We start from the raw sequence: 26,652 nt of genomic DNA on the forward strand, positions 1-26,652 counted from the left end.
CTTTAATCGGGTAAAATGAACATCCATAAAAGTTGCATAACGATCCAGAACAGTTAAAACACTAAGGGCCTGATTACGATGTCGGATGGACACTGTTGCGGTCTCGAGACCAACCGACCTCTGGTCGGCGTTCCCGGCACCACTATTGCAATGCGACCACATATGGTGCGGTTGCATACACCCATTTGTGTATGGGATCTTGTGCTGCAGCCGTAAAGCGGCCGCTGCACAAGCTCCCATAACGAAATGGGAGTTTTTGTTAATCCCTGCACCGGGGGCACCATATATGCCCCCCAGGCCTCCAACTGGAGGCCTCTTTTGCAAGGGGGGCTGCTAGGGGCATCCAAAGTCACTTCTGACTGGCTTTTCATGTTGGAAAGCCTGACATGAAAAGCCTGTGGGAAACCAACATCTTAATCCCAATGGCAGAAACACTGCTCTTAAGTGATTACATGCCGGTTCCGACTGGCCGGTGGGCTCTTCGAGCCTTTTGCAAGACAGCAGGATTCACTTCCGAGATCCGCCATTGTAATACAGTGGATGAAAGTGAAACCGAAGATGGCGGTCAGAAAGCCCACGACCAACATAAAAATGAGCGCCATAGTGTAAACACAGTTCATCAGAATAAAATTAGTGTGCATAATAGCATTCAGGTAGCATCCCTACAACAAGCCAGTAATAGCAGCATAAAAATTACAACAGTTAAAACCACACAATATAAAAACAGTTCTTCCGATGAAAATAACTTACATAGCAGCATTCTGGTAACATCCCTATGAGAAAACAGTATAAGTGGCATCATTACGAGGGTATAATGCCATTGGCCTTCACTGCAAATCTCAGGAAAAACACAGCATGCATGACAGATTCATCATCAGAAAATTGTAATAAAAAAGTGAAAGCAGATCTAAAGTGTCTGTTATCACGACATTTCTTTTTAAAAAGCGAGATAAAAAAATGTTTTGTGTTTCTCAGATAAAATGTACAGAAAAGTGCGAAGCGCACCATGGATTGTACTGACTTGTCATCGCAAGGAAGGGAATATCATCTAAGTTCTTTATGAAACCTAATGTGAAACACAACAAAACTTTTCTGTGGTTGCTCTAAAGCAAAATAGTAATAAGCGTCCCCACCTTACATGTGCACAATTGAGATAAATAGTGGAGCTATTTAGCAAAAATCTGCTCCGGTAAGATATAACATTTGGCTTCCTCTCCTCCCTAACAATTCTGTGGGGGCGCTCAAAATTATACAAAGCTTTTTGGACTCGCTTTTTGCTTAAGGCATTACAAATTTCCAGCTCCACAAAGGTGCTCTGCAGTCTGATTTTTTAATATGCAAATACACCAAAAAGTGCCCTTGTGCTTTATCCAGCCCACGAGAAATAAGCATTTGCCAAAGCTTAAAGCGATTAACACAGTCATTGTTGAGGTCAAGCCCAGAAATGCCAGGTAAAGTGGGGTTAGTTTGGCAACAATATAATTACAGAGTACCAAATTTAAATACTGTTCAATTGTCCCTATTTTATTTGTCTACCCTTACTGACATGGACTTAGGACTGACTCAGCTTGGATCCATTTCTTGATTCTGTTATATATGACCCTCCCAAGGACTATGATAGTGGTGATGAATAATGAGATGGGCCTGTAACATCCCGGAAGACACTGATCACCCTTTTTAGGTCTCGCCTGACCCAGCGCATGCGCTGCTCTGGCGAGACTTATTGAGAGGGCTCCAAAAAGTGCTACCAGGCCAGCCTAGAGCTACAGTGCATGTGTGTGGGCGCGCGCGCCCTTTACCGCAATTACTTTCACTTTCGCGGCGCTTTGATGTTTGATCGTGATCCCGGTCGCAATCACTTTAACTTTCGCTTTGCATAGCCAATAGGTCTCGCTTTTGGGACCTTATAAGTATTTAGTTATGCAACTGTTGCATGGCTAAACACTTATAAGGTCCCAAAGGCGAGACCTATTGGCTATGCCAATGCTTGTTAAAGATGGGTACTATAATAGATGTGGACCGTGAAGCATGCACCGGAGAATGAGCAGGACTGTTAATAATATTGGTTAATAATTGTGCCCAAAAATCAGTGTTAACATTAACATTTTATCAAATTAACTGGGACACCATCAGGGCCTTACCACTAACACTGTGGTTAATCACACCCTCTACCTCCCATAGATTTTTTGGGAAGCCACTCATGCTATTACAATATATTATATATTCAATATCAGATGGGTGCTGCATAAATGCTAGTAAAATGTTCATTTCAAGTTTTTACTAGCAATGTGGCAGGTGACTGAAGATAGGGGCTGGTTTTTGCGCCTCCAGTCCAAGACAGTGGACTAGAAGAGTTTGCTATCTTTCAGAGAGGCTGCTTGTACTAGCAAATCCCACTGTTGATTTGTGAGAAGAGGTATGATGTGTCCATGCATTATGAGGAATAGAATACTTTCTGTCTTGCTTTAAAAGTATATTACAAGTTACTTCTGAATTTCATGACCTTTTCACGGAAATCAACCGTCAACCTCGTTCCTCTATAAAGTTTGGAACTCCTCAGTGATTCAGAATGTACAGCAGGGTGTACTTTTTCCTATTTATACTATATCACCAAAATGCACTGTAAGGTTCTTTAGATACCCACTTACATGCAAGCTTGGTTCACTTAAAAAAATTTAATTTATGATAATGATAGTATTGTAGGATTATTACAAAAAACTTCAATGTTCGACTATTTATTATTTTTTTTGTCATCCTATCCTTCAGTCGCTTGGGGAAGAATTTACTCCAGGATCTACTTCTGAAATCCCTGGCAATGAAAACGAGAACTACCCTCTTCTCATTTGCGAATATCCTGAAGAACCAGCAGAACAGAATGTGGTATGTACATCAGTCTTATCTAATATTTTAAATGAATCTTACAAGTTATAGTAGTGGTATATTACTTCACAGACAACTGTTCATCTCATTGCTCTGAACCTGTACTTGAGATGCTTCTGTGTTGAAAGAATGTTTAAGTCCCCACGTGTCTCTATCACTTTTACAGTCTGAATTGTTCTTTAAAACAGTATGTTTCATGAGATAACATGGAACCCCAAACATCTTTTATAATCTAGAAACTGCGTGATAGTTGACAATATACGGATTGGAAGATGTGTATGGCTACTGGTTCCATACATAAGCTCTACATTCAGGGTGATTATCTCAAAGGAAATGTTATCTTCAAAGTCACATCAAATGTTATAATACTTTGCTTACTGCTTCCGAATTAGTCAGAGGCTGTAGAGTTTATGGGCCACATGGACGACATCAGGGTTTGCAACTTCACAAACTGAGATTTTTAGCAACTCGCAATTTGCGAGTAGCAAAACCTGATGTACAGCAGTGGCTCAGACACTGTTTGCGATTCCCAAATGGGTTGCAAGGGACCTGCCTCTTTAATATTCATGAGGCAGGTTGCAATTTGCGACCCTTTCGGAATGGCCGGCACTCACAGGGATGGTGGCCTGCTTCAATTAGTAAAAACAGAGTAAAGGGTGTTAAGCAAAATTATACTAATACAACAAAAATCCAATAAGTGGAATTGGGTATATGAATTGTTAATGATTTAGAGCAAAAACACCAAGGAACAGTAAAGCACCACTAGAAAGTACCTTTTGCGTGCGACTGAGACCTAGGTACAGTTCCAGGCAGACTGCCATTGACAGTGGGTGAGTTACGCCAAGTGGCTTTGTCTTGGTCAAAGATTTTTCGTTCTGACTTAGCCTCCGAATTGGAAGTCAGATCTCTCAGCAGACCAAGGTTGAACACTGAATCTTAAGAAGTCTTCTCAAAGTCAGATAGCTGCTGCACAAGGACCCGCTGATGCATTGATTTTGTCAGGAAAAGTTCATATTTCCTGCCCAGGAAAATCCATTTGTTGGCTGGATACTTTCCCCACCTTTGCCTGGTCGAAAGTTCTTCATTTGGAGTCTCTTTTTTGGAGCCTAGAATTCTCCAAGGAGGAAAGGCTGCTTCCGTATCAGAAAACAGTGGTTTCTTCACATTCATTGGATACCCTGATGAGTCTTGAGGGCCAAAAGAGCACAGTATAGACCCAAAAAGCATGTATTTCAAGAAATGATGATCCTAATACAGGTTTAGTGCAAGTGATACGATTACACAGTGAATTAAGTACACATGAAAATTGAAATGGTCACAAATGTAAGTACATCCACTGGTATACATGGGTAATCTGTCCATGATTCAATAGTGGGAAAGCAGGAGAAGTTCTCAACATTTTCATTGGTAGGACAATTAACATGGGTCTTATTTGGGGAACAAAAATATTGAGCAATCTATAAAGATGAAGAGCAACGCCCTGAGTCCATAAAAAAGGGTTTGGGACTTGCTAAAAATATCCACATTTGCAATTGTGTAAATAACTAATTCAAACAGTTAGGTAACAACTTCATTGACCTCTAGATTGACAGTATCAGCCAACACTTCCATTCTGTCAATTGTTTTAAAAAAAGATAGACGTAGAGCATTACACCTATGCAAAACTCATCTTGCTGGAGAATGGCGTAGGTCCTTATGTATCGTGGGTAAGGTGTAAATGATAGAAGTTTTAGGATACTTCTTGTTCAGATGGTCAAACACATTTTGCTCAAAACATCTTCCCGCAATGCAACTGAGGTGGTGCCCTTAATGAGTATCTGGATGTCCTTGAGTGCAGTAACTATTTGTTTGGTGTGATGTGATTAATTGCACAGGTGTCTTAATAGTTCAAAATAATATATCTCAGTGCCTAGGAGTACAGTCCCTCCACCCTCGCTTTCAAGTTTTATGGTACATTGGTAAGCTAAATCTTTTTTCGTTCATTAAATAGTTAGACACAGCTCATCCTCTTATTGATTCAGCAGGAGTGCAGCAGGACTCACCAGGCACCCCTGAGAGGGGCAGTGGGGACTTACAGAGCAAGGATCATCACAGGGAGGAGGCGGGCCACAGGGGGCAGCACCCCATCCCCCAGCAATGTATTTTACTTGTGCTCCCTCTCCTACAGTGCAGGAATATTGCAGGACTCAAAGGAAGGGGCCATGGGAACTTACTGACCACGAATCATCATATGGAGGAGGCAGGCCACAAGTGACAGCAGCCCCACCCCACAGTGTATTTTAATCGTGCTCCTTCTCCTACAGCACAGGAGTGCAGCAGGACTAACCGGGTATCCCTGAGAGGGGCCGCAGGGACTTACAGAGCACAGATCATCACAGGAAGGTGGCAGGCCACAGGTGGCAGCAGCTCTGTCCCCCATGCAATGTATTTTAATCACTCTCCTTCTCCTGCAGTGCAGGAGTGCAGCACAACCCGCCGGGCTTCTGTGAGAGGGGGTGGGGGGACGTACAGTGCAGTGATCTTCACAAGGAAGAGGTGGGACACAGGTGGCAGCAGCCCCACAACCTGCAACTGTTTTTTAACCATGCTCCTTCTCCTGCAGTGCAGGATGCACCTGGCTGAAGCTCGAGCCAGGGGCGGGCCTGTCCACACCCGTCAGAGCCCAGAGGAGGCTGAACCCTCGTGTTCTTCATACTCCAAATTGGATTACCCTGTGAGTGACATTCTGGTTGGGGCAATGCCCTTGTAAATATGCCCCTTAGCCTGCAGCCAGTGAAGGACTTTATCTCATAATTGGTCTGGTAACTCAGTAGTATTCTGAGGACCGGGGGTGGGGCATTCACCATTATCACAACATGTGGACAGGATTCAGGTGGTAAATTACTGGTAACATCGTTATAGCGCTCCGCCTCTATGGTTTGTTGCTGCAGTCTGGACCTGTTGGACCAAGCTACAGCGAGCTGACCCACTGCTTTGTGATTTATGATATATTGGGTGAAAAGAAAGTTACAGGTTGTCCTCCTATGCAGCCGAGATCTCTCCCGCGAGCTGTGGTTTCCTGCATCCTCATCCTCCCCAGGGTTACTCTCTACTAAGTTTGATAATTACTTCAACCATTGCACCTACTATCAGCTAAAAGATCGCTAAGTATCTCAAGCTCCTTATAACTAGTTACTGCAATCACTTAACCTAGAATGACTTTCAAAAAATTAAGATCTCGTACGATCTTTATGAAAAGACTCAGAACACAGCAAGCCATACGCACAAATGCAGGCAAGAAGGTCCATATAGGACACACGGCGGGGAACACTGAAATAACGGAATTCTTTCCAAATAAAAGTCATATTGAACAAGGGATTGACCCTAATGATCAAGGAACTGCGCAGAACATCGTAAACTTCAATGAAGTTCACCTGACCGACCTAAGTGAAAGTCAAAAAAACCATAAGGGAAATAAAGTCAGTAATTCCACTGTTCAAGAACTGGTAAATACAGAAAAACTGCAGGACCAGGGGATAACCCCTACATTTTTACTGGAACATAAATTACATCAAATTTCTGCAACAGATTTTACTCTACCAGATATCAATGTTTCTCCCTCGAGCCAAGTGCCTAGAGAGATGAAAGATTACTTGCCAATTGTAAATAGTACTCCCCAAAAAATGTCAATTTCACCAGGGAATTTCTCTCTATTACCAGAATTCCTCTCTACAATGCATTTACAATCTCCAAATGGCCACACACCGGTATCTAACTCTTTATTTACTCTACAAAACATTTTAGAATCAATCCTTACCCTCTTGGGGAATATGATGGATAACTCAGATCAGATGTTGGACACACAAATAGGTATGTTGCAATATCTCATGGATACAAAAAGGAAACAGCAATGTATCTGCCAGTCACCACCTCGAAAACGAGTAGAAAAAATCGAGGCTAATCTCCCCAACCATAAAGATACTCCTTTAAACAAAGAAGTATTACTTAAGATGAAACATACATCAACCCAAACGGGGAGGAGCAAGCAAAAAGTATCAAAGAAAAAGTCGGAGAACATTCAAATATTTTCGCTTAGGAAACTTTTTAAGGAATCAGATACCGATAAACCTTCAAACCAGGTCAGTTCATATTATCCAATCTTTAATCAGACCAATTTCAAAGTTGTAGCCGACCAAACTAATAATTCTTTGACTATCAAAGTCAAAAAAAGAAGAAAATCTTCCGAATCTCCAGCCCCACTCCTTTCAGATACGCCCTTATTAGATGCGCCATTATCTAAAAAGGAAAGGAAAACCAATAAGAACACAAAGAAAAGGTAGAAGAAAAGAATAACAAGGAGACTCGTGAAACAAAAACCACAAATGTTAAAGTTTCCAAAACTTTCAACTTCCGATCCTCAAACTTCAGAACAAGACAAATCCCTGAAAAATAACTCAAATCAGAGCATCACAGAGCAGAATGACACACAATCAAAAGAGATCTTTAACGTCTTAAACCCCCTGGCAGTTAGCTTTTCAACAGGTTTAAGTTGTAATAAACCTTCCCATCCAATGTCCACTCAATTGACAGAACAGCCTCAGACCTCTCACGAACTGCAGACTCACTCAAGTATTTTGGAGTTCACAGATCTATTCCCAACAGGGATTGACCCACTCAACCGGGAGAGAATTACGAATCTTATCCAAAAGTTACCCGTGTTACACACTTTTTCAAGTTCAAAGATGAAATTACTAGTCTTTCCGCTGAAATCTAAAATCACGGTGGCTGTAGTGGAGTTCTGGTCTCCAGTAATTCCGGGAATTATTTTGAAGGAAAGAGAATTTCTGTTTAAAAATGGATACGATGTCGTAACAGTTGACCATGAGGCATTCCACAGTCGGAACAACCCCAAAGAGATCAAAGATATGAAAAATCATTCACCCACACAAGGCCATAGCGGTTACACTGACTCGACTAACATTACTAAAGAAAGCTTAACCATCTCAATTAGGAATGGTGAAAGAAGGATTTGGAATAAACCCATTCCCAAGGAGGAGATAAAAACAGATGTAAAGCACTGGTCCTGGATCTCAGAGAACCTAAATGGTAATAAACAGGGAAGGGCAAACATACTCCCTTTTAAAGGCCTGACCATTACCTCCTGGAATATTTCAGGGAAAAGCCAGGAGAACTCGCAAAGATCCTGAAAGATGACACGGGGATTGTGGCACTCCAGGAAACCTGGTCAACTACAACTTTTCACCTAGATAAATACATCGTATACGACATCCCAGCAAAACCAGTTACCCGGGGACACGCCAAAGGCAGAATCGCAGTACTTCTAAGCGAAGATTTCTTCTGGGATCAGGAAATCATCCATATGAAATCAATGAATAGCCAATGTATTAAGGTTAAGTGCCGGAAAGAGCCACCAGCCACTCCAAATGACTTACTTATTTTCAACGTATATATTCCGCCTGGCTCCAAATGTGTCAAATATGTGTCAAATATTTGAGGAACTGGAATTGGTGGTAGAAAGCCAAGGATTCCAGTCAGTCTTCCCAACAGGAGACCTCATCAGGAAAATTTCCAATGATTTACTGGAGAAATGGGAATGCGGAATACAGGACTAGGCCCTGTCAATTTCAACACCAACTTTTCCTCCAGGGATCAAAACAGATAAACGGGGGAAAATAATACTCTCCTCGCTCCCTGCTTTTAATGGAGTTATCTTAAACGGTAACATAGAAGGAGACATACCAGCAACAAGCACAAGAAGAGGTATTTTTAGCTCCTCAATACTAGATTACATGATATGTAGCCAGGATTTGTTCAAGAGGATAGAATACCTAAGCATCAACTTCAATCAGGGAAGCGACCATGCAATTCTTTATCTTACGACTGGTCTAATAGTGAAATCCAGCTCTACGGGTTACAACACATATCCAAAAAGTCCTGCACTGGTGAACCAGGTACAAGCACTCGATAACATTAACATAGTAAAGGCAATTGTGCAAATAAATGAGAGTATATATTCCACAGATCCAATAACAAATTTTGAAGTCATTTTAAAGAAACTGGTGAAATTCCTGCAAGATTTCCTAAATTAGCAAAGTTCTCAATTAAGAAATCACAAAAGGAAAAATTTCGACAAAAATGCAATACTACTCTACAAATTAATCCGGGCACAATTCCTACATTTCTCCTAAAGTAGACAACACAAAATTAAAACACTTAGAATTCACTTGCGGAGGGTGAAAGAAGTACAAAGAAAAGCGCAACAGGACTGTGGGTGGGCAGGTCTGATGAGCAGGCGAGGAGGCTGTATATATTTGCCAAAAGAAAGATTTTTATTTCCCTTGTCAGAAAAGATATATCGGGAGGGTAATGTCCCTTCTGGTTCCCGTCCTGCTTCTGCCTTGGCTGGGTCCAATGGGGATGCCGAACTCGACGTGCCGGGCTCCTCCTCGTCGTTGTCGCGGCCGTCTCCCCGGAGGCTCATAGGAGGAAAAGAGAGTGAGCCGTCAGTTATGTCTTTTATAATCCTTTTCTGTTTCTACTATAACTGTCACCACACCACGAAGTGCTGCACAGCTTCTGTTGTCTGATCGGTTGGGAAGCGGGGGGGGGGGGGAGAAGAAAGGAAAGGGGATACCAGAACCAAACTACAAGACTGTTCCGATGTGTTAACTGAGCCTTTTACCGCCCAATAACACAAGATACCTATTTAGCAGTGCGTGAAATAAAGGTAGTATCTGGGTTTGACTAGGTGATTAATGGTACGCTGAGGTTCTTTTTTTGTTTAGTAGTGCAAGCGTTGCGTAGCCAGATCCTAGGGGTGACTGTAGTGCTGCATTCTTAGCCTCCCAGACCCCTACCCGTATCGCTCACTGCGCTCACTCCCCGCTTCCCCTGAGACCCACCACTTGATCCCTTGGGACGCTTTTACTCACTGGCTCCGCCGCAACTCTCCAGAGTAGCGACCGCTCCCCAGCATCCTCCGGCGGACACCACCACTCCTCACACCACCGCTCTTCCGGGTCCGCGTCGTCGCTGTCTTCTTTCCGGGCGTCCTGGTTCGTGGTCTCTCCTTCCGTCGTCTTCGCACCGGGTCCGTCTTCTCTCTTCCGCTCGTCCCGCCGACCTTCTTCTCTCCCGCCACTGGTCTGAGACCCCGCCTTACTGCTACCTTCTCCTTTCATTGGGTACCTGATAGAGCTTCCGGGGTCAACCCCACCCACTTCCGGGTCCTCCTCGGTCTCCGTCTGTGGATAGACAGAAGAGGGGCATGGGTACTGTAGTTTTCGGCAGTCCAGCTCTTCCTGACGGTGGGGAGGAGTTTGTATTCTACGAGAAAAGACCTCCCATGGCGCCATGCTAGTAAGTTCGCCCTGCGATCTCTCACAAGGACATAAAATGGATGGACATTCCGATTGCGGCTAAACAAAAAAACATACGTGAATATTGGATCCTTATTGAGAAAGAAACAGGCACAAAAAAAACCATACAAGCCTCACCAGTCCCCCAAGGGAATGGGAAGTGTATTTAACAAACTTATAGAAGACAAATGTGAGGAAAGAAATTATGATACGGCCACCAGGCAAGACAGGGGTCATTACTGTTGATGATGCCGCTCCTTCACCATTTCAAATTGAACTTCACATAAGAAAGAGCTTGATTTCTCTTCTTAAGTCACCTCCCAATGAATTTGTTTGTTACAATCTGATTACATTTACATTTTTTTTAATAAATTTGTATTAGGATGAAAGTTAAAACTTTTTATATCCATAAATGTAATCCTATCGTTTTTAAACATTTTATTTGTTGTTCTCAGTAGAGAACTAAATCAAATAAATAAAAATGTGAATATATATTTGAATATTTTGTCCCTTCCTGCACATAAATATTCATGGTGCATCGCTGCAAAGCAGGCACCCTTACTCTATGGTGCAAGGGTGTCTGTGTTGGTGCTAGGAAGGTTTTTTTGTTTTGCAATAGCGCAAGGGAAAACACAGGAGTGCTTTGGATTCTTGTAAATATGGTGCATCCCAGTTTTTTTTTAAATGATGCAGCGGGGGCTGCTAAATTGCATGCACCTCTGTGTCATTTCCTTGTAAATATCCCCCCAGGTTTATCTTTTGCTTCTCCAAAGCTGATCATATCCTGTTAGAAGGAAGGGCCTTTGGAAGAAGACCATTGAGGAAAATTGTGCCATCATAAGTTTTAAACATCCCAGGTCTGCGAGACAGATTTGTCAAAGTTCTCTTCTCTCCTGTTAAATTCTGTAAATATTAAGCTTTTCCCTCTGGTATTCTTCTATCCCCATTTGCATCATGTGCATGACAATTTACACCTTGATCATTTTTATACCGTCAACCCTCTCTTTCAAGTTCCTCTTTCAAATAGGTTTGCTGCCCTGAGTAATCTGCAGCCGCTCATTGACGATTTGATAGTCGGGGCATCCCTCAGTTAACCTGTATGGATGGCCCACCAAGAATATATCCAACCTCTTTTTAGTCATACTTCTAAGTCTATAGGCAAAGCAACTGTTTCCTTCCCCCTAAATATCCCCCTGACAATCAGGGTGGGCCAGTTGAGGTCACTTTGAAACAGCTTTTTATAAAAAAAGAATCCTGATTACGATGGGATACGCAATTTTATCTCATGGAATATTTCCAGGCTCCCAAATAAATTAACAGCCCCAGACTGGCTCAATATAACCGATACCTCACAAATAATTTCCCTCAACGAAACCCGGCCTGTTGAGCCAATTTATGTTGAAGGCTTCTTTTCTATATTCATTGCCTCAATCCCATCCTCTTCAGGATGTGCCAAAGGCAGCCTGTAAATTTTAATCTCCAAAATGTTGCCTATTATTATTAGATGGGCTGTAACTGCGTTCTTATATTATTAGTTTGTGTTTTTGTCTTTTAGAGGCAGGTAGGATCTAGTGATCATACATTTTTATAATAATGTGTTTGATTCTACCCACTGCAACATTGTCTTGATGTGGGTTTAGAAGTATTTCTACACCCAATTAACACCAACTGTCTCATTTTATGGGCAGTTGACTTCAGTAACCAAAGGTGCTCCTTGATGGTGAGGCATGTGTGTGGTATTACCAGTCCATTGGGTGCTGGTGTTTTAAAATTCGTGCATAATGCTTATGGAAGATCTTAAACTCTCTAATGTTTAAATTTTGACTTGATGCTTCTGGAGGGCTGTAGCACCCCCACCAGTGAGCAGAACTATTCATTTATTGGTAGAGGTGCTAAAACCACAATTGACCATATCTTAATTACATCTTCAGTCCGGCACTTAGCCTCAAACTTTGTTGTAAGAGTCAATAATCTGATTGTTTTATCATATTATTTCAGAGCTGAAGGCTCCACTGTTGTGAGCAGTGTAGCTAACGATGCACCAGATAGGCCAAATGGGGTTTGTATTAAGTGGGCAGGTGTTAATAATAACGCACAAGTTGTTGGTTATGAATGGGACTGACTTTAACTGCTGTCTGGGCAATGAGGTGAACCAAGATTGGCTGATACATGCATTTGAAAGAATTGCCAGGTCAATTAATTGCTTAGTGACTAGGCCTTTTATACCGGGGAATCCCAAAAGACATGGTTAATTTGATCATTCATGTGCGCTAGCCTCCAGATTGCTACGGATAGACCTGCAGAGCACACCATGGGATTATTCTATTGTCAAGCAAGTAAGATAGCAGTATAATAAGGTGCTTGATTCTATGAAAAAGGCTCTTAGGGAATAAGCTTGGCTTAAATTGGCTCAGGCAGCTGGGACCAATGATGCAACCTTGTTTTGGAGCACGGTTGATGCACCTTTTATTTTTTTTAAATGATATGTCCTGAAATTAACTACATTTGTTCCACTTCAAGCATGGGTTGACCATTTTCTAAAGATTCTTAATCCCTTGGAGGTTAATGAATTTGAGAATGGCCAATAGGCCCTAGTGGCCCAATATTGGAGCGTAACCCAGAGCAGCAGCAAGATGTTGGATGAGGTTCTTCTAACCTTTCAGAGGACCACCGGGGCCAAAGCCCCAGGGCCCTATCGGGTGCTGGTTGATGCATTCAGAGCCCTGACTGAGTTATGGGCCCCCATTTTGACCAGGGTGTTTAACGCCGCGGATGAGAACACAATACCAACTAGTTGAGCTGACTCCATTATAGTGCCCATTTTAAAGAAGGGGGACAGACGCGATCCAAAGTGCTACCGCCCCATCTCCCTCCTAGACTCTTCTACAAAGTTGCTTGGCAGTGTATTTTTGCAGAGACTGGAGCAGTGGGTCTCCAATAATTCTATTCTTTTGGAAGTGCAGTATGGGATTTTCAAGGAGGCTGGGAACAGTGGAGCAGTGTGTTAATTTGGATCTGCTAATTGGCAAATATACAAAGGCTAAGCAAGGTTACCTTCACTTGTGTTTTGCTGGCATTAGCAGTGCCTTTGACCTGGTGGACCACACATATGTGTGGCATATATTACTTTCACAAGGGGCTCCCTAGAATATAGTCAACTTCCTGTCTCTGCAGTATGAAAATCTATCTGCAAAAGTACGATATTGTCGTAACGAGGACTGCTCTCCCTCTTTTAAAGGAAAGAGGGGAGTCAGGCAGGGATGCGTTTTGGTTTCATTCCTCTTTTACCTTTTCATAAATGGAGTAGATGGGGCCCTGTAGGCTCTGCAGTCTGATTGACCCATAGTTGATAGACGTTCAAACCCAGTGCTTTCGTATGCGGACAACGCTGTCTTAACCCCTTCCATGCCCATGACGAGATAGTCTCGTCATGGAGCGCGGTTGCGCTGTGCCCATGACGAGACTATCTCGTCATGGACCCCGCCCGGTAATGAAAGGCCCAGCACAGGAGTGGGAAAGGGCGGGGCACTCAAGGGGTTAATGTCTAGGACAACTACCAGTCTACAGAGACTGATGGACACTTTTGCAGACTTTATGGAGGCTAGAAAACAAAAGTTTAATATAACTAAAACATTTACGATGACTTGTGGTAGAAATAGCCTGAAGTGTAATTTTTTTTTTATCAAGGGCAACCCTATGGTGAATGTTTTTTCTTTTTTCTATGTGGGTATCCTTTTCACTGATAATGGCTTATGGACTCAACACATTTAAAATGCTAGATATAAAATGAGCAGTGAGAGCAAGGGAGTTTTTAGGTACTCCCGTAAACTTGACATTAGACCCATTAGGGAAATAGATAACAGCTATAAAGCAAGAGCTCTCTGCTGCTATATACTGAGGGTCCTGTGGTGTCATGCTATCTGTAATCCTCTACAAGTGGAGGAGAACAACATTTTTAGGCACCTTTTGTCTACCCCAGCTTCAACACCATCCACTATTGTGCATAAGAAAGTGGGGGTAACCCACTTGGAGGACCTGCTCCCTCTTAAGCCCATTTTACTTTAGCACTCTATTTTTGGCCAAAATTGAAACGGCTTTTACGAAATCTATAATTGTCTAGCATTAGACCATGTTCTTAAAATCCCAAGGCTCTCCAATATTAATGAAATCTCTATCCTAATGCTTGCTACCCCAGTGCTGCAAGACCCTGTAGGATCCTGGCTTTTCATAATATGAGGTTAAGGCATTGTTTTTAGGTGCTAGGATAGGAAATGGGATCCTTGTTGAGTCCAATAAATCAACTTTTGTTTCCTATTTGTTGGAGGCTTTTCTAGAGTTTTAAAAAAAATTGTATTTATCTTTGGTAACGAACACTCAGCGTCACTTTGTTTTAACAAGGCTGCGGCTGAGTACAGTACATCATCTTGTCGCCTTCCGTATTATGAATCAGCGGCATCGAGACTTGGAATTGTGCCCATGTAATGACATTTCAAAACAGACCACTCAGCACTTTATATTTTTGTAGTTTTTATAACGTTATAAGGAAATTTTATTTGAATTGATTTTTGCTGCAAACAGTATTAGGGACTATACTGTTGCATTTCGTTATTTATGAGTATTGGAGGATTCTATAGCATGTTATAGAATAGCCTCTTACATATGCTCGGTTAGGTGGCTTAGTGGACTGATGTGCCCACTGTAGGAGCCTGTGCTTGACCAACTGGTCACATGTTTTAATCCTGGTGGAACCACTCAGACTTTCATCCTTCTGAGGTTGATAAAATGAATGCTGTTGGGTAGCAATAAACATATGTTATTCAGCACCAAGATACCCTTGGGTGAATGTGTCCTTTACAAATGCACCTTATGTTATATGGAGAGAAATTTGTATCAGGAAAAGCATATCTAGTTGTTGTCCATTTTATAGACTGTGCCCCTTTTACTGTTGTGCATAGCATGTTCTTAATATGGGGAAGCTCGTTTGGGTGTTATTTGTGAATGATGTTTCTTAGCAGTGTTGTTTATTATAAATGTATGATTGCTTCCCTTTCTTTTAAATAATTTAACTGTGTCAATGAGATTGGGCCGAATACAGATTTGTAATCGATTCTCTTTGAGCTACTTAGCATCTCTCCTTTTTCCCTGATTTGTATTTGGTGAAGATGTAGATTTTTGAAGTTTTCATCCCAAGAGGGTACTTGTGGACGTAATCCATGGGCAAACATTGTTTGGGTATTGAAGATGTATAGGAGAACATTTATTCCCCATCTCTCTCTTTTTTTTTAATTGACAGAATGCAATTGTTGGTTGATACTGTCAACCTAAAGGTCATTCAAGTTCTTACTCATATGAGGTAAAGTTTTACCCCTGACTGCCAATGTGGATATTTTGTCTCACAGGCCTGCTTTTTCTTGGGCCTATGGGCATTATTAGTGTTCTTTACAGGTTGCTACCTATTTTTCCTGTCTAGAAGAGGACCTGTGATCAACAGTCATAAGGCTTGAAATGTTGACAATTACTTTTGCTGTGTGTACCACTATTAAATCATGTACAGATTACACTTGTACACTGGTCGATGTGTTGGAGTGTAAATTTATACTTACATTTGTGAGTATTGTAATTTTTGCTTATGCACTTCTTTTACCATTTCAACTTATCACTTGCACTGCGGCGACACCAGGAGTACTACTGTTTGAAATAAACCCTTTTTGTAACAATACTTTGCCCTCTAAAGTAAATATCCTTACATGTGGATTTGCTGTTTGTTCTATTCTGATGGTGGGGCATGCTCCTTGTGCCCCCCAGACTCATCAGATTTTTTCAGTGAATCCAAAGAAACCTCTGTATCTGGTGAAATGGTACCAAAGTGGGATACGCTTGCCACAAGACTCAGTTGAAAAGGGTTTTTTCGAGCAGCAAAAAGCCAAAGTGGGACCAGCTTAATTTTCTTGCACAGCAATATCGCACCTTGGGCTGATTGACTTGGGTGGATGGTCTCTGTCCTCTGGAGATCTGGAAGACAAATATTTTTCCAAATCCACATTTTTCAGAGATTTCAGAAAACGTCCTTCTGGATACCACTAAGACTCACAGACAGCACAGAGGGGTCAGGACTCACTCCAGCAGAGGTAACAGCAGGATTAGGTTTTCATCCAACTGCATTTGGTCAGTAGTCACTTCAGGGGAAAGCATATTGTGTCTTTCTCTAGCTTCTTAGGATATCAACTAACTGACCCTTGGAGTCCACTTCTTAGGTCCTAGGTACAAATGGGAGAAGGTCCAACCCTTCAGGTGTCTACACAGGCCTCAGTCAGAAGGTACAGCCCTTCTTCTGTTTTCCACAGGCCCAGAAACTGTTCCCAGAAGTTGAGAGTAAGGTGCCAGCTTAATATGCTCTAACAGCCAGTGGATAGGGGTAATATCTGAACACTCCCTAGCCAATGGGTATAAGTTCATTCACATTCTGTATACCTTACTCCTAACCATCCCAGAATGCACAGTTTTATAGAAGTCAAGGTTGGCACAGACATTCTGCCCTTGGAGTAAGCTTTTGTGCCCCTCAGAGGATGTATTATGGTATAGGTGCATTTTCATTGTTTGCACCGGGTGTGCCTTCAAAATGGTGCACCCGGTGCAAACAATGAAAATACACCCTATTACCATGAATGCACTGCCCCCAGGGCAGCCGCAAGCAAGCAATGCCCTGGGGGCAGCACATTTACATTAAATACAGAGCTGCTGCTTTAAAGCCACTCCGTGTTTTACAGTGCAGACTGCAACCTGCCTGCACTTTCAAAGGGGATTATGGGTACCCTTGCAGGTGGGTGCAGTCAGTGACTGCACCCGCCTACAAATGGATATGTGGGGGGTCCATAGGATCCCCTTCATCCGCTGCAGAGGGCTGCTCTCAGGAGGAGCACTGACAGTGCATCACCTTTTAAATGGCGTACTGTCAGTGCACCTTCTGAGAGCTTCTTTGCCTCTGTGCCTACTTCAGTAATACACGTGGGCACAGAGTCAAAGGGATTCCCTCATTTGCATGGGCACCCCCAAGCAAATTAGAGAATGCCCCCTTGAAGATAGCATTGGCACTTTATGTAATACGGCCCCACGCATATGTTTGACAATGAACAGTCTCCTCCTTCTAAGCAATACCAAACTGGATTTATGACTGTCTCCCATTCCCACTGGGCTTGTTCCCAACTGTCTAACTTAGGGTAAGAGAACAAAGGCTGTTCCTTCTTGAGGTCTCCCCATATAATTAACTATGAACGGGCATGGTTACCTCTGTCTTTTTTGAGTTAATTAACTTCCTGGAATCTACCCAGCTATTCTTTCTTGGCTGATATGTATCACACTCGCTATCCTTAATCCATCTTATCACCAGGCTGAAACCATTATTGCTGCTAACGGACAGTTTTCACACTAACTTTACCATTAGATTGTATTTTTTATAAATATTAAAAATAATGGTCGAATAATTTTTCTAGCAAGTCCCAAACCTGGGATAGCAGAATTAATCTGCATTCTAGTTTTATCATAGGACAATCAGAGCCTTCCATAGTGAAAATAGCCGTTGGGGGACTTGTTGCCACAGGGATATGGTGACATTAAATTTCTACATGCATCCTTTTTTGACGAATTTGACGAATCTCACAAAACTTTCCAAAACATTTCTGTTTCTTGCTAGTTTGAAAATGGAAAGATTCAGGGTGATCCATCAAGCAGGGGCTGGGAAAAAAAGGCAGTCGCAAAACTCAAATTCACCATGCATTTTCCATGGATTTTTTAAGAAGCACTACTACAAACACTACTGAAGGCAATTACACCACATTTGGCAAGGAACCTAGATCTTGGTCGAGAAAGTTTGCTTTTGTGATTTGGTGAATTTTTTTCAGTAGTTTTTGAGAATTGAAGCTAAAAAATGTTTGTACATATGGATGGTTGGGTTCAAGGGAGTCTCACGAGAGTCCCTCAAACCTAATTTATAAAATAGAGCCTTGGACCCTTGGGCCAACTGTCTCCTGTGGGAGCCTTGCAAGGCTCTGATTTACTGGGCACAACATCTTCAAAAATATTGCGACAGCCATTGGAGGACTCAGGGACTTTTAAGGCCTTATTACAATGGCAGTGGGACTGCCACCATTAGTCAACTGGTGGCGGTCCCACCCCCATCGGACCCTCCAAGACCACCCGCCGCATTATGATGGTGGGCAGATGGAGGGTGTGCGGAGAGACTGACCCCCACACAGACCATGTCACCGTAGGTATTACAATATCCCTTTCTGCTGTTAACCCGCCATGAAAAGGCAGGTGGACCATGACTTAGGGGCCTGTAGTGGGCCCCTCTTAACCCCTGGCCCTCTAATATGGGGCCTGAGGGGCACCTATGGTGACCCCTACATATCCCTGCACAGTGTGGGAGGCAGCATATGGTGCCAGCCAAATAGTGCAGGGATATGTCAGATGTGTATGTTTTGTACTGCAGTGTGTGCTGCAGCCCACAGCACACACCACAATACAAAGAATACACATTGCGACCCCCTTGAAGACTAGTGCATTGTAATGCAGACAGTGGGACCGCCAACTGCTAGTCGGACGGTCCTGCTTCCGCCATGGTGCTGGTCGGACGTGAGTCTGACTTTCATCATAATGAGGTCCTAAGGGGGAATTTGAGATGTCATAAATGATGTAATAGCCATGTAAAGAGTGATTTAATATGTGAAGTCATAAGAAGGGTATGGCGGGGGCAAATTATAATTAGCTCAGCTAACTATAACTGGTGAATTTCTGTGTTTTTGTGGTCAAAACAATATGTCAGACTGAAAACTGTAATTTGCACCTAATTGAAATGTCTCTTTGAATTTTGTTTCTATAGTAAATTTCAAACGTTTAAAAAAAACGAAATTAGATCTTATTATTACACGTAACTATAACTTCAATTAACTTTGGCATAGTTTAATGAATCTTCACAAAACTTTCACAACTAATTTGATGCTCACTTCGGCTGCTGTATTAAAAATTTTGGGGTGATCCTTCAAGCGGGGGCTGAGAAAAACACTTTTTCTCCATGTTCATTTCTGTAGGAAACTTTAGTCACGGCTACAGCCCAACCTGCTCAACGGAATTACACCAAATTTGGCAATAAGTTAGCTCTTGGTCCAAAAAGCACTCAATTTGTTAAATGGTGTAAATCTGTTCAGTAGTTCCTGAGAAACTTAAAAGATTTATCTGTGGCGGATCCACAACCCCTTTCAATCTTGTGCCTGATATCTAATTGGCTGCCAACACTTCAAACCAGGAAATGTTGGTAGCCATCCGTTGCCTGAATCACAAGCAAAAATGTAAAAAAAAAGATAAGGGGGAAGGGTAGAAACACCCTGACCCCAGGCCTCTGACAACTTCTCAGTAATCCTGCTGTATGGGACTTACTGGAGGTAATAGGAGGGGTAGTTGGCCCCAAGGGACATCCTTGGAGGCTAACTACCCCTCCTGTTACCTCCAATATATCCTACACAGCAGGATTTCCGAGAAGTTGTCAGAGGCCATGACCCCTTGCTCCACTACTCTGCAAACGTGCCACCTGGCACACTACTAGTTGGGGTATAAAGTCAGCCTTGGCTCCAGAGGAACCTTGGTGGCCAAGAAGCCAGTTAAACAAACTTTGCAATTCACAAAAAAAAAAAGGTTACAGGGATGTTATAGTTAGGATTTAGCATGTAAAAAACCTTAGAAATTCACTGTAAAAATAAAGGTTACAAGGTCTTTATAGTTAGAAAATAGATTTAAAAAAACCTTCAAAATTCACTAATAAAACAAAGGTTACAAACGTTATAGTTAGGGTCAGATTGTACTCATACAAAACCAGAGAAATTCAGCTGTTATAGTTAGCTGAGTTAACTATAACTTGCGCCCTCGCAATGCACTGCTTAGGACCTCACATATTACATCACTCCTGACATGGTCAGTGACATCACTCATGACAGTTCCGATGCACCCACTCACATGCCTATAGAAGTTTGTATACACCTATCATATTTGTTCAGAAGGTTTTGAGATGTGAAGGGGCTCCTTACTATTTCGGTCAGTGAGCCTCCGACGAGCGGTCGGAGGCACACCAACCCACATCCTAGCATTAAAGTCAGACTACCTAATTACAATGTAGGTGGTCAGAGTTTAAACTGGCCAGTCAGACTAACTGGCTTCTGATGGGCTCAAGTAGCCCTTCCGCAAGTTGGTTGCTGCATATAATCTCCTATGGATGACGTTTCAGCTGTGGGGATTGTGATGTCAGTTTCTGACAGGCTTTTTGTGTCTGGTTTTCTGACATGAAAAGCCTGTCAGAAAACACCTCTGGGGGCCCTAGTAGCGGGCTCTGGTTAGTGAGGTGAGTTGCCTGCCATGCGGTGCTTGGATTAAAAGAAATTCCCATTTCTCTATGAGAGCTTGTGCTGTGGCCAGTTTTCGACTGCCGCACAAGCTCCCATAGAGAAGGTCGCATCAAAATTGTGGCATCTGGACTGCCAACCAGAGGTCGGTCGGTCCCGAGACAGCGGCGATGTTGGTCAGAGGCAACTCCAACCGACAATGTAATGAGCCGCTAAGTCTCAAAAAAATGTGGATACATGGCCGATTGGGTTTGAGGAGCCCTTGCAAGAGTCCCTCAAACTAATTTGGAGAAATAAAGCCTTCTGATTGGTATTCAGAAAGTCAGTAATAACAACTGACACAATTATCGAGTTGGAAATATCGTGCCAGAAATATCGTGAGCAAGAATATCATGGACAAGAATATCGATTTTAGGGTAAGTAATATCGATGTTAAACATATTGGTAATAATATCGATTTTTGAAATTTTTTATGTATTTTAATATAAATGTTAATTGTATATGTTTTAAAGTGTTTGTTTAAATATTGTTCGCTTTTTAATATAGGTTGCAAATTAATAGTAGTTTTTACATTTAATGTAATAGTTTTTGTTATTTTTAGTACCATAGCAGGTTGTGTGTTTATAGGGGAATAGGGTGGGAAGTAACTAAATTATAATTAATTTATAATAAATGTTCAATTATTAATATCATTAAAATTATAATTATTTATGTAAGTAGTATAATTTATTTTTTTAAGTTTGAGGTGTGGGTTCTTTGTATTATAGAGGTATAGGATGGAGAGGTAATTAATTATAATTTAATAATAATTTTTCATTATTTTTCATTATTAAATTTTTTTTTGTTTGTTAATTGAATAAAAAAATAATAATTTAACATGTGGGTTATGGGTTTTGTATGGGAATTAGGGTGGGAAGTAAATAATTATAATAATTTATAAATGATTTAATATAATAAATATTTATTTAAGTTCTAATTAAGTATGTAAATTGTGTAACATATATTTTTGTTTGTATGCTGTTCTGTGGTTTTTGAATGGGTAAAGGGTATGTGGGAAATTATAATAATTAATAAACATTGTTAATGTTTAATAATTGTTAAAATAATCATCAAGTATGTAAATATGGAATAAAAATATTGTTTAGGTTATATCTGTGAGTTATATCTTTAGGGCAAAGGGTCAGAAGTGAATGAAATACAATTCATTCATTCTTAGTTAATTAGTAATATTAATTGTATAATTGCTTATTAATTATGTAAATTCATTCATTTTTTTCAAATTTATATATTTGGTGTGGGATGTTTGTTTGGTATGGTTAAAAGGTGGAAAGGTAATCAAATGTAATTGTTTTATTAGTAGTGAATTAGCATGAATATTTTAATAGATATTTAATTATATAAAAGGCATAAATATTATAAATTTAAATATACATTTTAGATTTTTGGTGAGTAACTTGTTGAGGTATAGGGTAGAAAATTATGTAAGTAATAAAAAAATTAAAGTGAGTAAAAAAGATGTATTGTAATTTATTATTGTATATGTTAATTGTGTTATGCTTTTACACTGTAAATAATATTGTATCTAATGGTTGCTATTATTTTGACAATAGATTTTAGTATTTTGATAAATAAATAATATTTGTTTTAATTTATAATATGACTGGAGTTGGAATAGTAAAGTCAACCCCTCCGCAATCCAACACCTTCCCTACTGTTGCACTGATTAAGGTGGGAATAGTAAATGTTTCCTCTCCGCAATAGAACACTTTCCCTCCTGCTGCACTCATTGGAGTGGGAATAGTAAATTATACCCTTCTGCAATCCAACACTTTTCCTACTGTTATATTGAATGGAGTGAAAATAGTAAATATTACTCCCCCTCCCCGCAATCCAACACTTTCCCTACTGTTGCACTGATTGGAGTCGGAATAGTACATTTTTCCCCTCAGTAATCCAACACTTTCCCTACTGTTGCACTGACTGGAGTGGGAATAGTACATTTTCCCCTCCGCATTCTTGTGCTGTCTCTGATCGCCGGGACACTGCGATCAGAGACAGCACAAGTTGCGTAACAGGAAGAACCGGTAAGCGCTTATTCCTCGTAACCACGAGGCAGACGACGAACGCGGTAAGCGATCCATTACTAAACGAAATCTAATTTCATAGGAACAGGCTCTCTCCTTGATCTCTGATGTCCTGAGGAAGCCACAATTGTAAAGATACAACAGATCTAAGAAAAACACTAAGATAAAAGTGACGATTCTATCACTTACATTAGGCGGCAGAACGAGCCCCTAATACATTCTGGTCCTGACGAAAGCCTCAAGAATGCGTGAGAAGGCTGAAACATGTTGACCTGATCCACTGATGCAATAGACTAGTAACTTCGTCTATATACGCATCACACTTTTTGTCTTAATTTCCCACTTCACTCGTATCTCCAATAAAGTTTTTACTGTATTTGAGTGCAGTAGGGAATTTTAAGTTCACCACTTATGAGCACCTGCACGTCCCTCTTTCTTTTGATATCTGGACACTACTGACAAATCAGTTGGTCTACCTCCAGGTGGAGGACAGCATATATACAAAAGAAACCCAATGATGATGCTGTGACAGTACACTAAGGCGGAGAATCAAGATACACCGCCCCCGACCTGTGTACTCATATGAGGGTTTTTTACAAAGTTTTCCAACATCAAAGACCCTGATTTTACAGGACATGTGATCCATTCTCCCACAACTTGATTATTTGCATCATAATCTAGCCATTTATCTATGTTGCAATGACTGTGGTGGGATTTGCAAATTTTACACCTCCTGAGTTTGAAACTTTGTAAACTATTTATAAATTGTACTGGGTATAGTATATTTATTAATTTTAAAACTTTGTAGTTTAGTTTACATTGTTTAAACTTATATTATTATGTTTTTGGTTATTTAAATTATAATATTTATTAATTATTTCAAGATTTAAATTATTTTTTGTATATTCAAAATTGTTATTTTGTTTGCGTTTTTCATTTGGAAATAAAATGGTATGTTTTTAAAAATATTTTATGTAATTGGATATATGTGTTTATATTTATTTTTGTGTTATTAGATTTAAAAAAGTTTAAAAAAATATGAATTAAAATATTCATTTAGTTATATATTTAAATTATTTATATGCAAATAAAAATATGTAGATTAATAATTATGTTTATTTCAAGTTTTTTTAAATGATGATAATTGTTATATTTTTCAAAACAATTATTAAATAATATCTTATTTTCATTATATTAGTATTGATATTTAATTTAATAATGTTTATTATTTTCATTTATATATATTTAAAAATCAATATTTTATACAAATATATTAGGGAATTTTTTAATATATTTTTGCCATTTTAATTATAAGTATAGTGAGTCAATATTTCTTAATTCAACATTTGTGTCTCAATATTTTTCCATGTAGATGTTTTTCTGACTCAATATTTTGTCAGTGAACCCTTCTGATTGGCCCAGGGGGCTTTTACATCCTTGGGCCATCTTACTCCTGCTCGAGCCTTTCAAGGCTCTGATTGGTAGGCTGCAGCATCTTAGAAAATGTTGCGGCAGCCATTAAAGGACTCATGAAGTAAGGGGCTCATTATGATGTTGGGCGGAAATCCTCCTCCCAACAGTCGAAATCTTCTTGCCAACATTGGAGCCCTTTCGACTGACTCTGTTGGTATACATTTCGACCGCCCGATTTTTAGCGGTCGGAATGCATACCATGCGTGCATTCGGAATCGGTTCTGAGCAACATCAGCGAAGTATCCATCTCTGTTGGAAACACATCGTACACCCCTATGGACAGCTTTTACACCCTCAGGATTATGATGTCGATTTCCAACAGCCTTTCTGTATCGGCCTGTTCAACACGGAAAGGCTGTCGGAATGTGACTTTGGGGGCCCTACCAGGGCCCCCTAGGGCCCACGGCCTACAGTTGATGGCAGAGGGGGTACCTAAGGGACCACCCTGTCAAACCCTGCATTCTGTAGCAGGCACCAATAGGAGCCTGTGTTATGGCCGGTTGTCGGGATTCACACGAGCTCCCATTGGAAACTATGGGACTCCGACCGAACAGTGTTCGGTCACATCGCAATCCGGCAGTTGGAAATGCCGATTGCAAGTCAGTCGGTCCCGATTTTGAGTCGGTATGGTACGGAGGCTTTCCGCCCGACATGGTAATGAGCCCCTTAGTCATCAATGATGTAATAGGGGATGTCCTCAATGATGTGATGAATGATGTCACGGATAAATCATGAGTGATGTAATATGGGAGGTCATAAGCAGTGGATGGTGGAGGCGCAAATTATAATTAGCTCTGCTAACTATAATTGGTGCATTTCTGTGGTTTGTTCAGCTCAAAAGTTTATTTGGTAGTGACATATTCACCTAACTAAAATGTCAATTTGTCCTTTGTATTTTCCAGTGAGTTTCTAACTGTCTTTTAAACACCCAAATCAGATCTTATTGTCACACATAACTATAACTTCACTTTAACCTTTGGGGTTCTCAGTAAAAAAAAAATATTTATATATATATATATATATATATATATATATATATATATATATATATATATATATATATATATATATATATATATATATTACCTACTGGCGGTCGCCAGTAGGTAGTTATAGTTAGGACCACGTTTCCATAGGAAATCCGCAACATTCTATTTTGAATAACTTTGGCGCCGGTCGACGAATCCTCGCGAATTTCTCAAAATAGGTGGGGCGCTACGCTCCGCTCCTACCCTGAAAGTCTCGGGGGGATTCGTCAAGCGGGGGCTGAGATAAAAGGGGGTCCCAAAACGCGTTTTTCCCATGCATTTTTCCATAGGACCTTTAGACAGGGCTACAGCCCGAACGGCTGAACAGAATTACTAGAAATTTGGCAGAGAGGTAGTCCTCAGGTCAAGGAAGTGCCTTTTGTAGGTTTGGTGTAAATCTGTTCAGTAGATTCTGAGAAAATAGCCTTTAAATCAATATATATATCTGAGCCAGCTTACGGTACGCTTACGGTACGCTTATCGTACGCGTACGGTGGCGTGCGCGAGCGCGATTCTGATTGACTCTTAGATCTTAGTAAACATTCGAATCGGCCGAAACCAGGAAGCGGCGGCCGCCATTTCGTGTGTTTCACTCAGAAAAAAAAGAGTGATAACAAGAAAAGGGGGCAAGGAGGAGAGTTACAGACCCCCTTACATTTTTTTTTTTTTTTTTTTTTTTTTTTTTGAAACCGTTTATTGCAGTTCGTAAAAGTTACAGGTATGGGCCTACAACCATCCGGCCGGCCGCTAGAATGACAAAAACATATTGCACACATACAGTAAAAGTCTCTAGGCCGTGCAGAGCAGTAAAACAGGAGTAATCAATGGTGTAGGCCACACAGCTCCAAGCCCACAGTACGGTTCCCTTTTCTTGAAACAAAACAACACCAAAAAACCACACCCGCAAGGCAACCCGCGATCCAAACTAACAGCACGTGCTCCATAAGTGGGGGATCCAAACCAGCAGCAGAACTCTGGAGAGGGGAATGGGAATAGATCAGGGACTGGGGGACCGCGCGCCCGCGGCTGAGGGAGGGGGGCCGTCTAGGGAGACGGAGCAGGCGAGGCAGCCGGTAGCAGTGGTGGCTCACAAATACCCCCGCGGTAGGCGTTCCAGGGGCCCCAGAGTTTCACCCATGCCCCAGGCTTACCTCTCGCCACATACACCACCTTTTCACGAAACATACACCAATCCATATGCTCTTTCCAGGCCGACACCGCAGGGGGCCTCTGGGATCCCCACAATTGAGCAATGTCGCGCTTGGCTATCATGTATCCCAGAGTCACCCACCGCGTCTGCGGGACCGAATAGTCATTCGGTTCCCATACATTCAGCAAGCATCTCCTCGCTTCAGGCAGCAGCGCAACACGCGTCACCACACGCAGGACCTCATGCACACCACGCCAGAATCGCTCCACCTTCGGGCACTCCCACAGTATA

At 41.3% G+C, this 26,652-nt stretch overlaps 1 long non-coding RNA gene across 1 annotated transcript in view; it reads left to right on the forward strand.

Annotated features, from left to right (window-relative positions):
• The first annotated feature begins 2,766 nt into the window (after positions 1–2,766).
• LOC146796251 (uncharacterized) overlaps positions 2,767–26,652 on the forward strand; it is a 107,507-nt gene continuing 83,621 nt past the window's right edge. Inside the window, exon 1 of the long non-coding RNA XR_014969911.1 lies at positions 2,767–2,880. This is a non-coding gene — a long non-coding RNA (uncharacterized LOC146796251). The remainder of the gene's footprint in view (positions 2,881–26,652) is intronic.

The sequence above is a fragment of the Triturus cristatus genome, chromosome 10 (assembly GCF_964204655.1).
Source record: "Triturus cristatus chromosome 10, aTriCri1.1, whole genome shotgun sequence".
NCBI classification, from domain to species: Eukaryota; Metazoa; Chordata; class Amphibia; order Caudata; family Salamandridae; genus Triturus; species Triturus cristatus.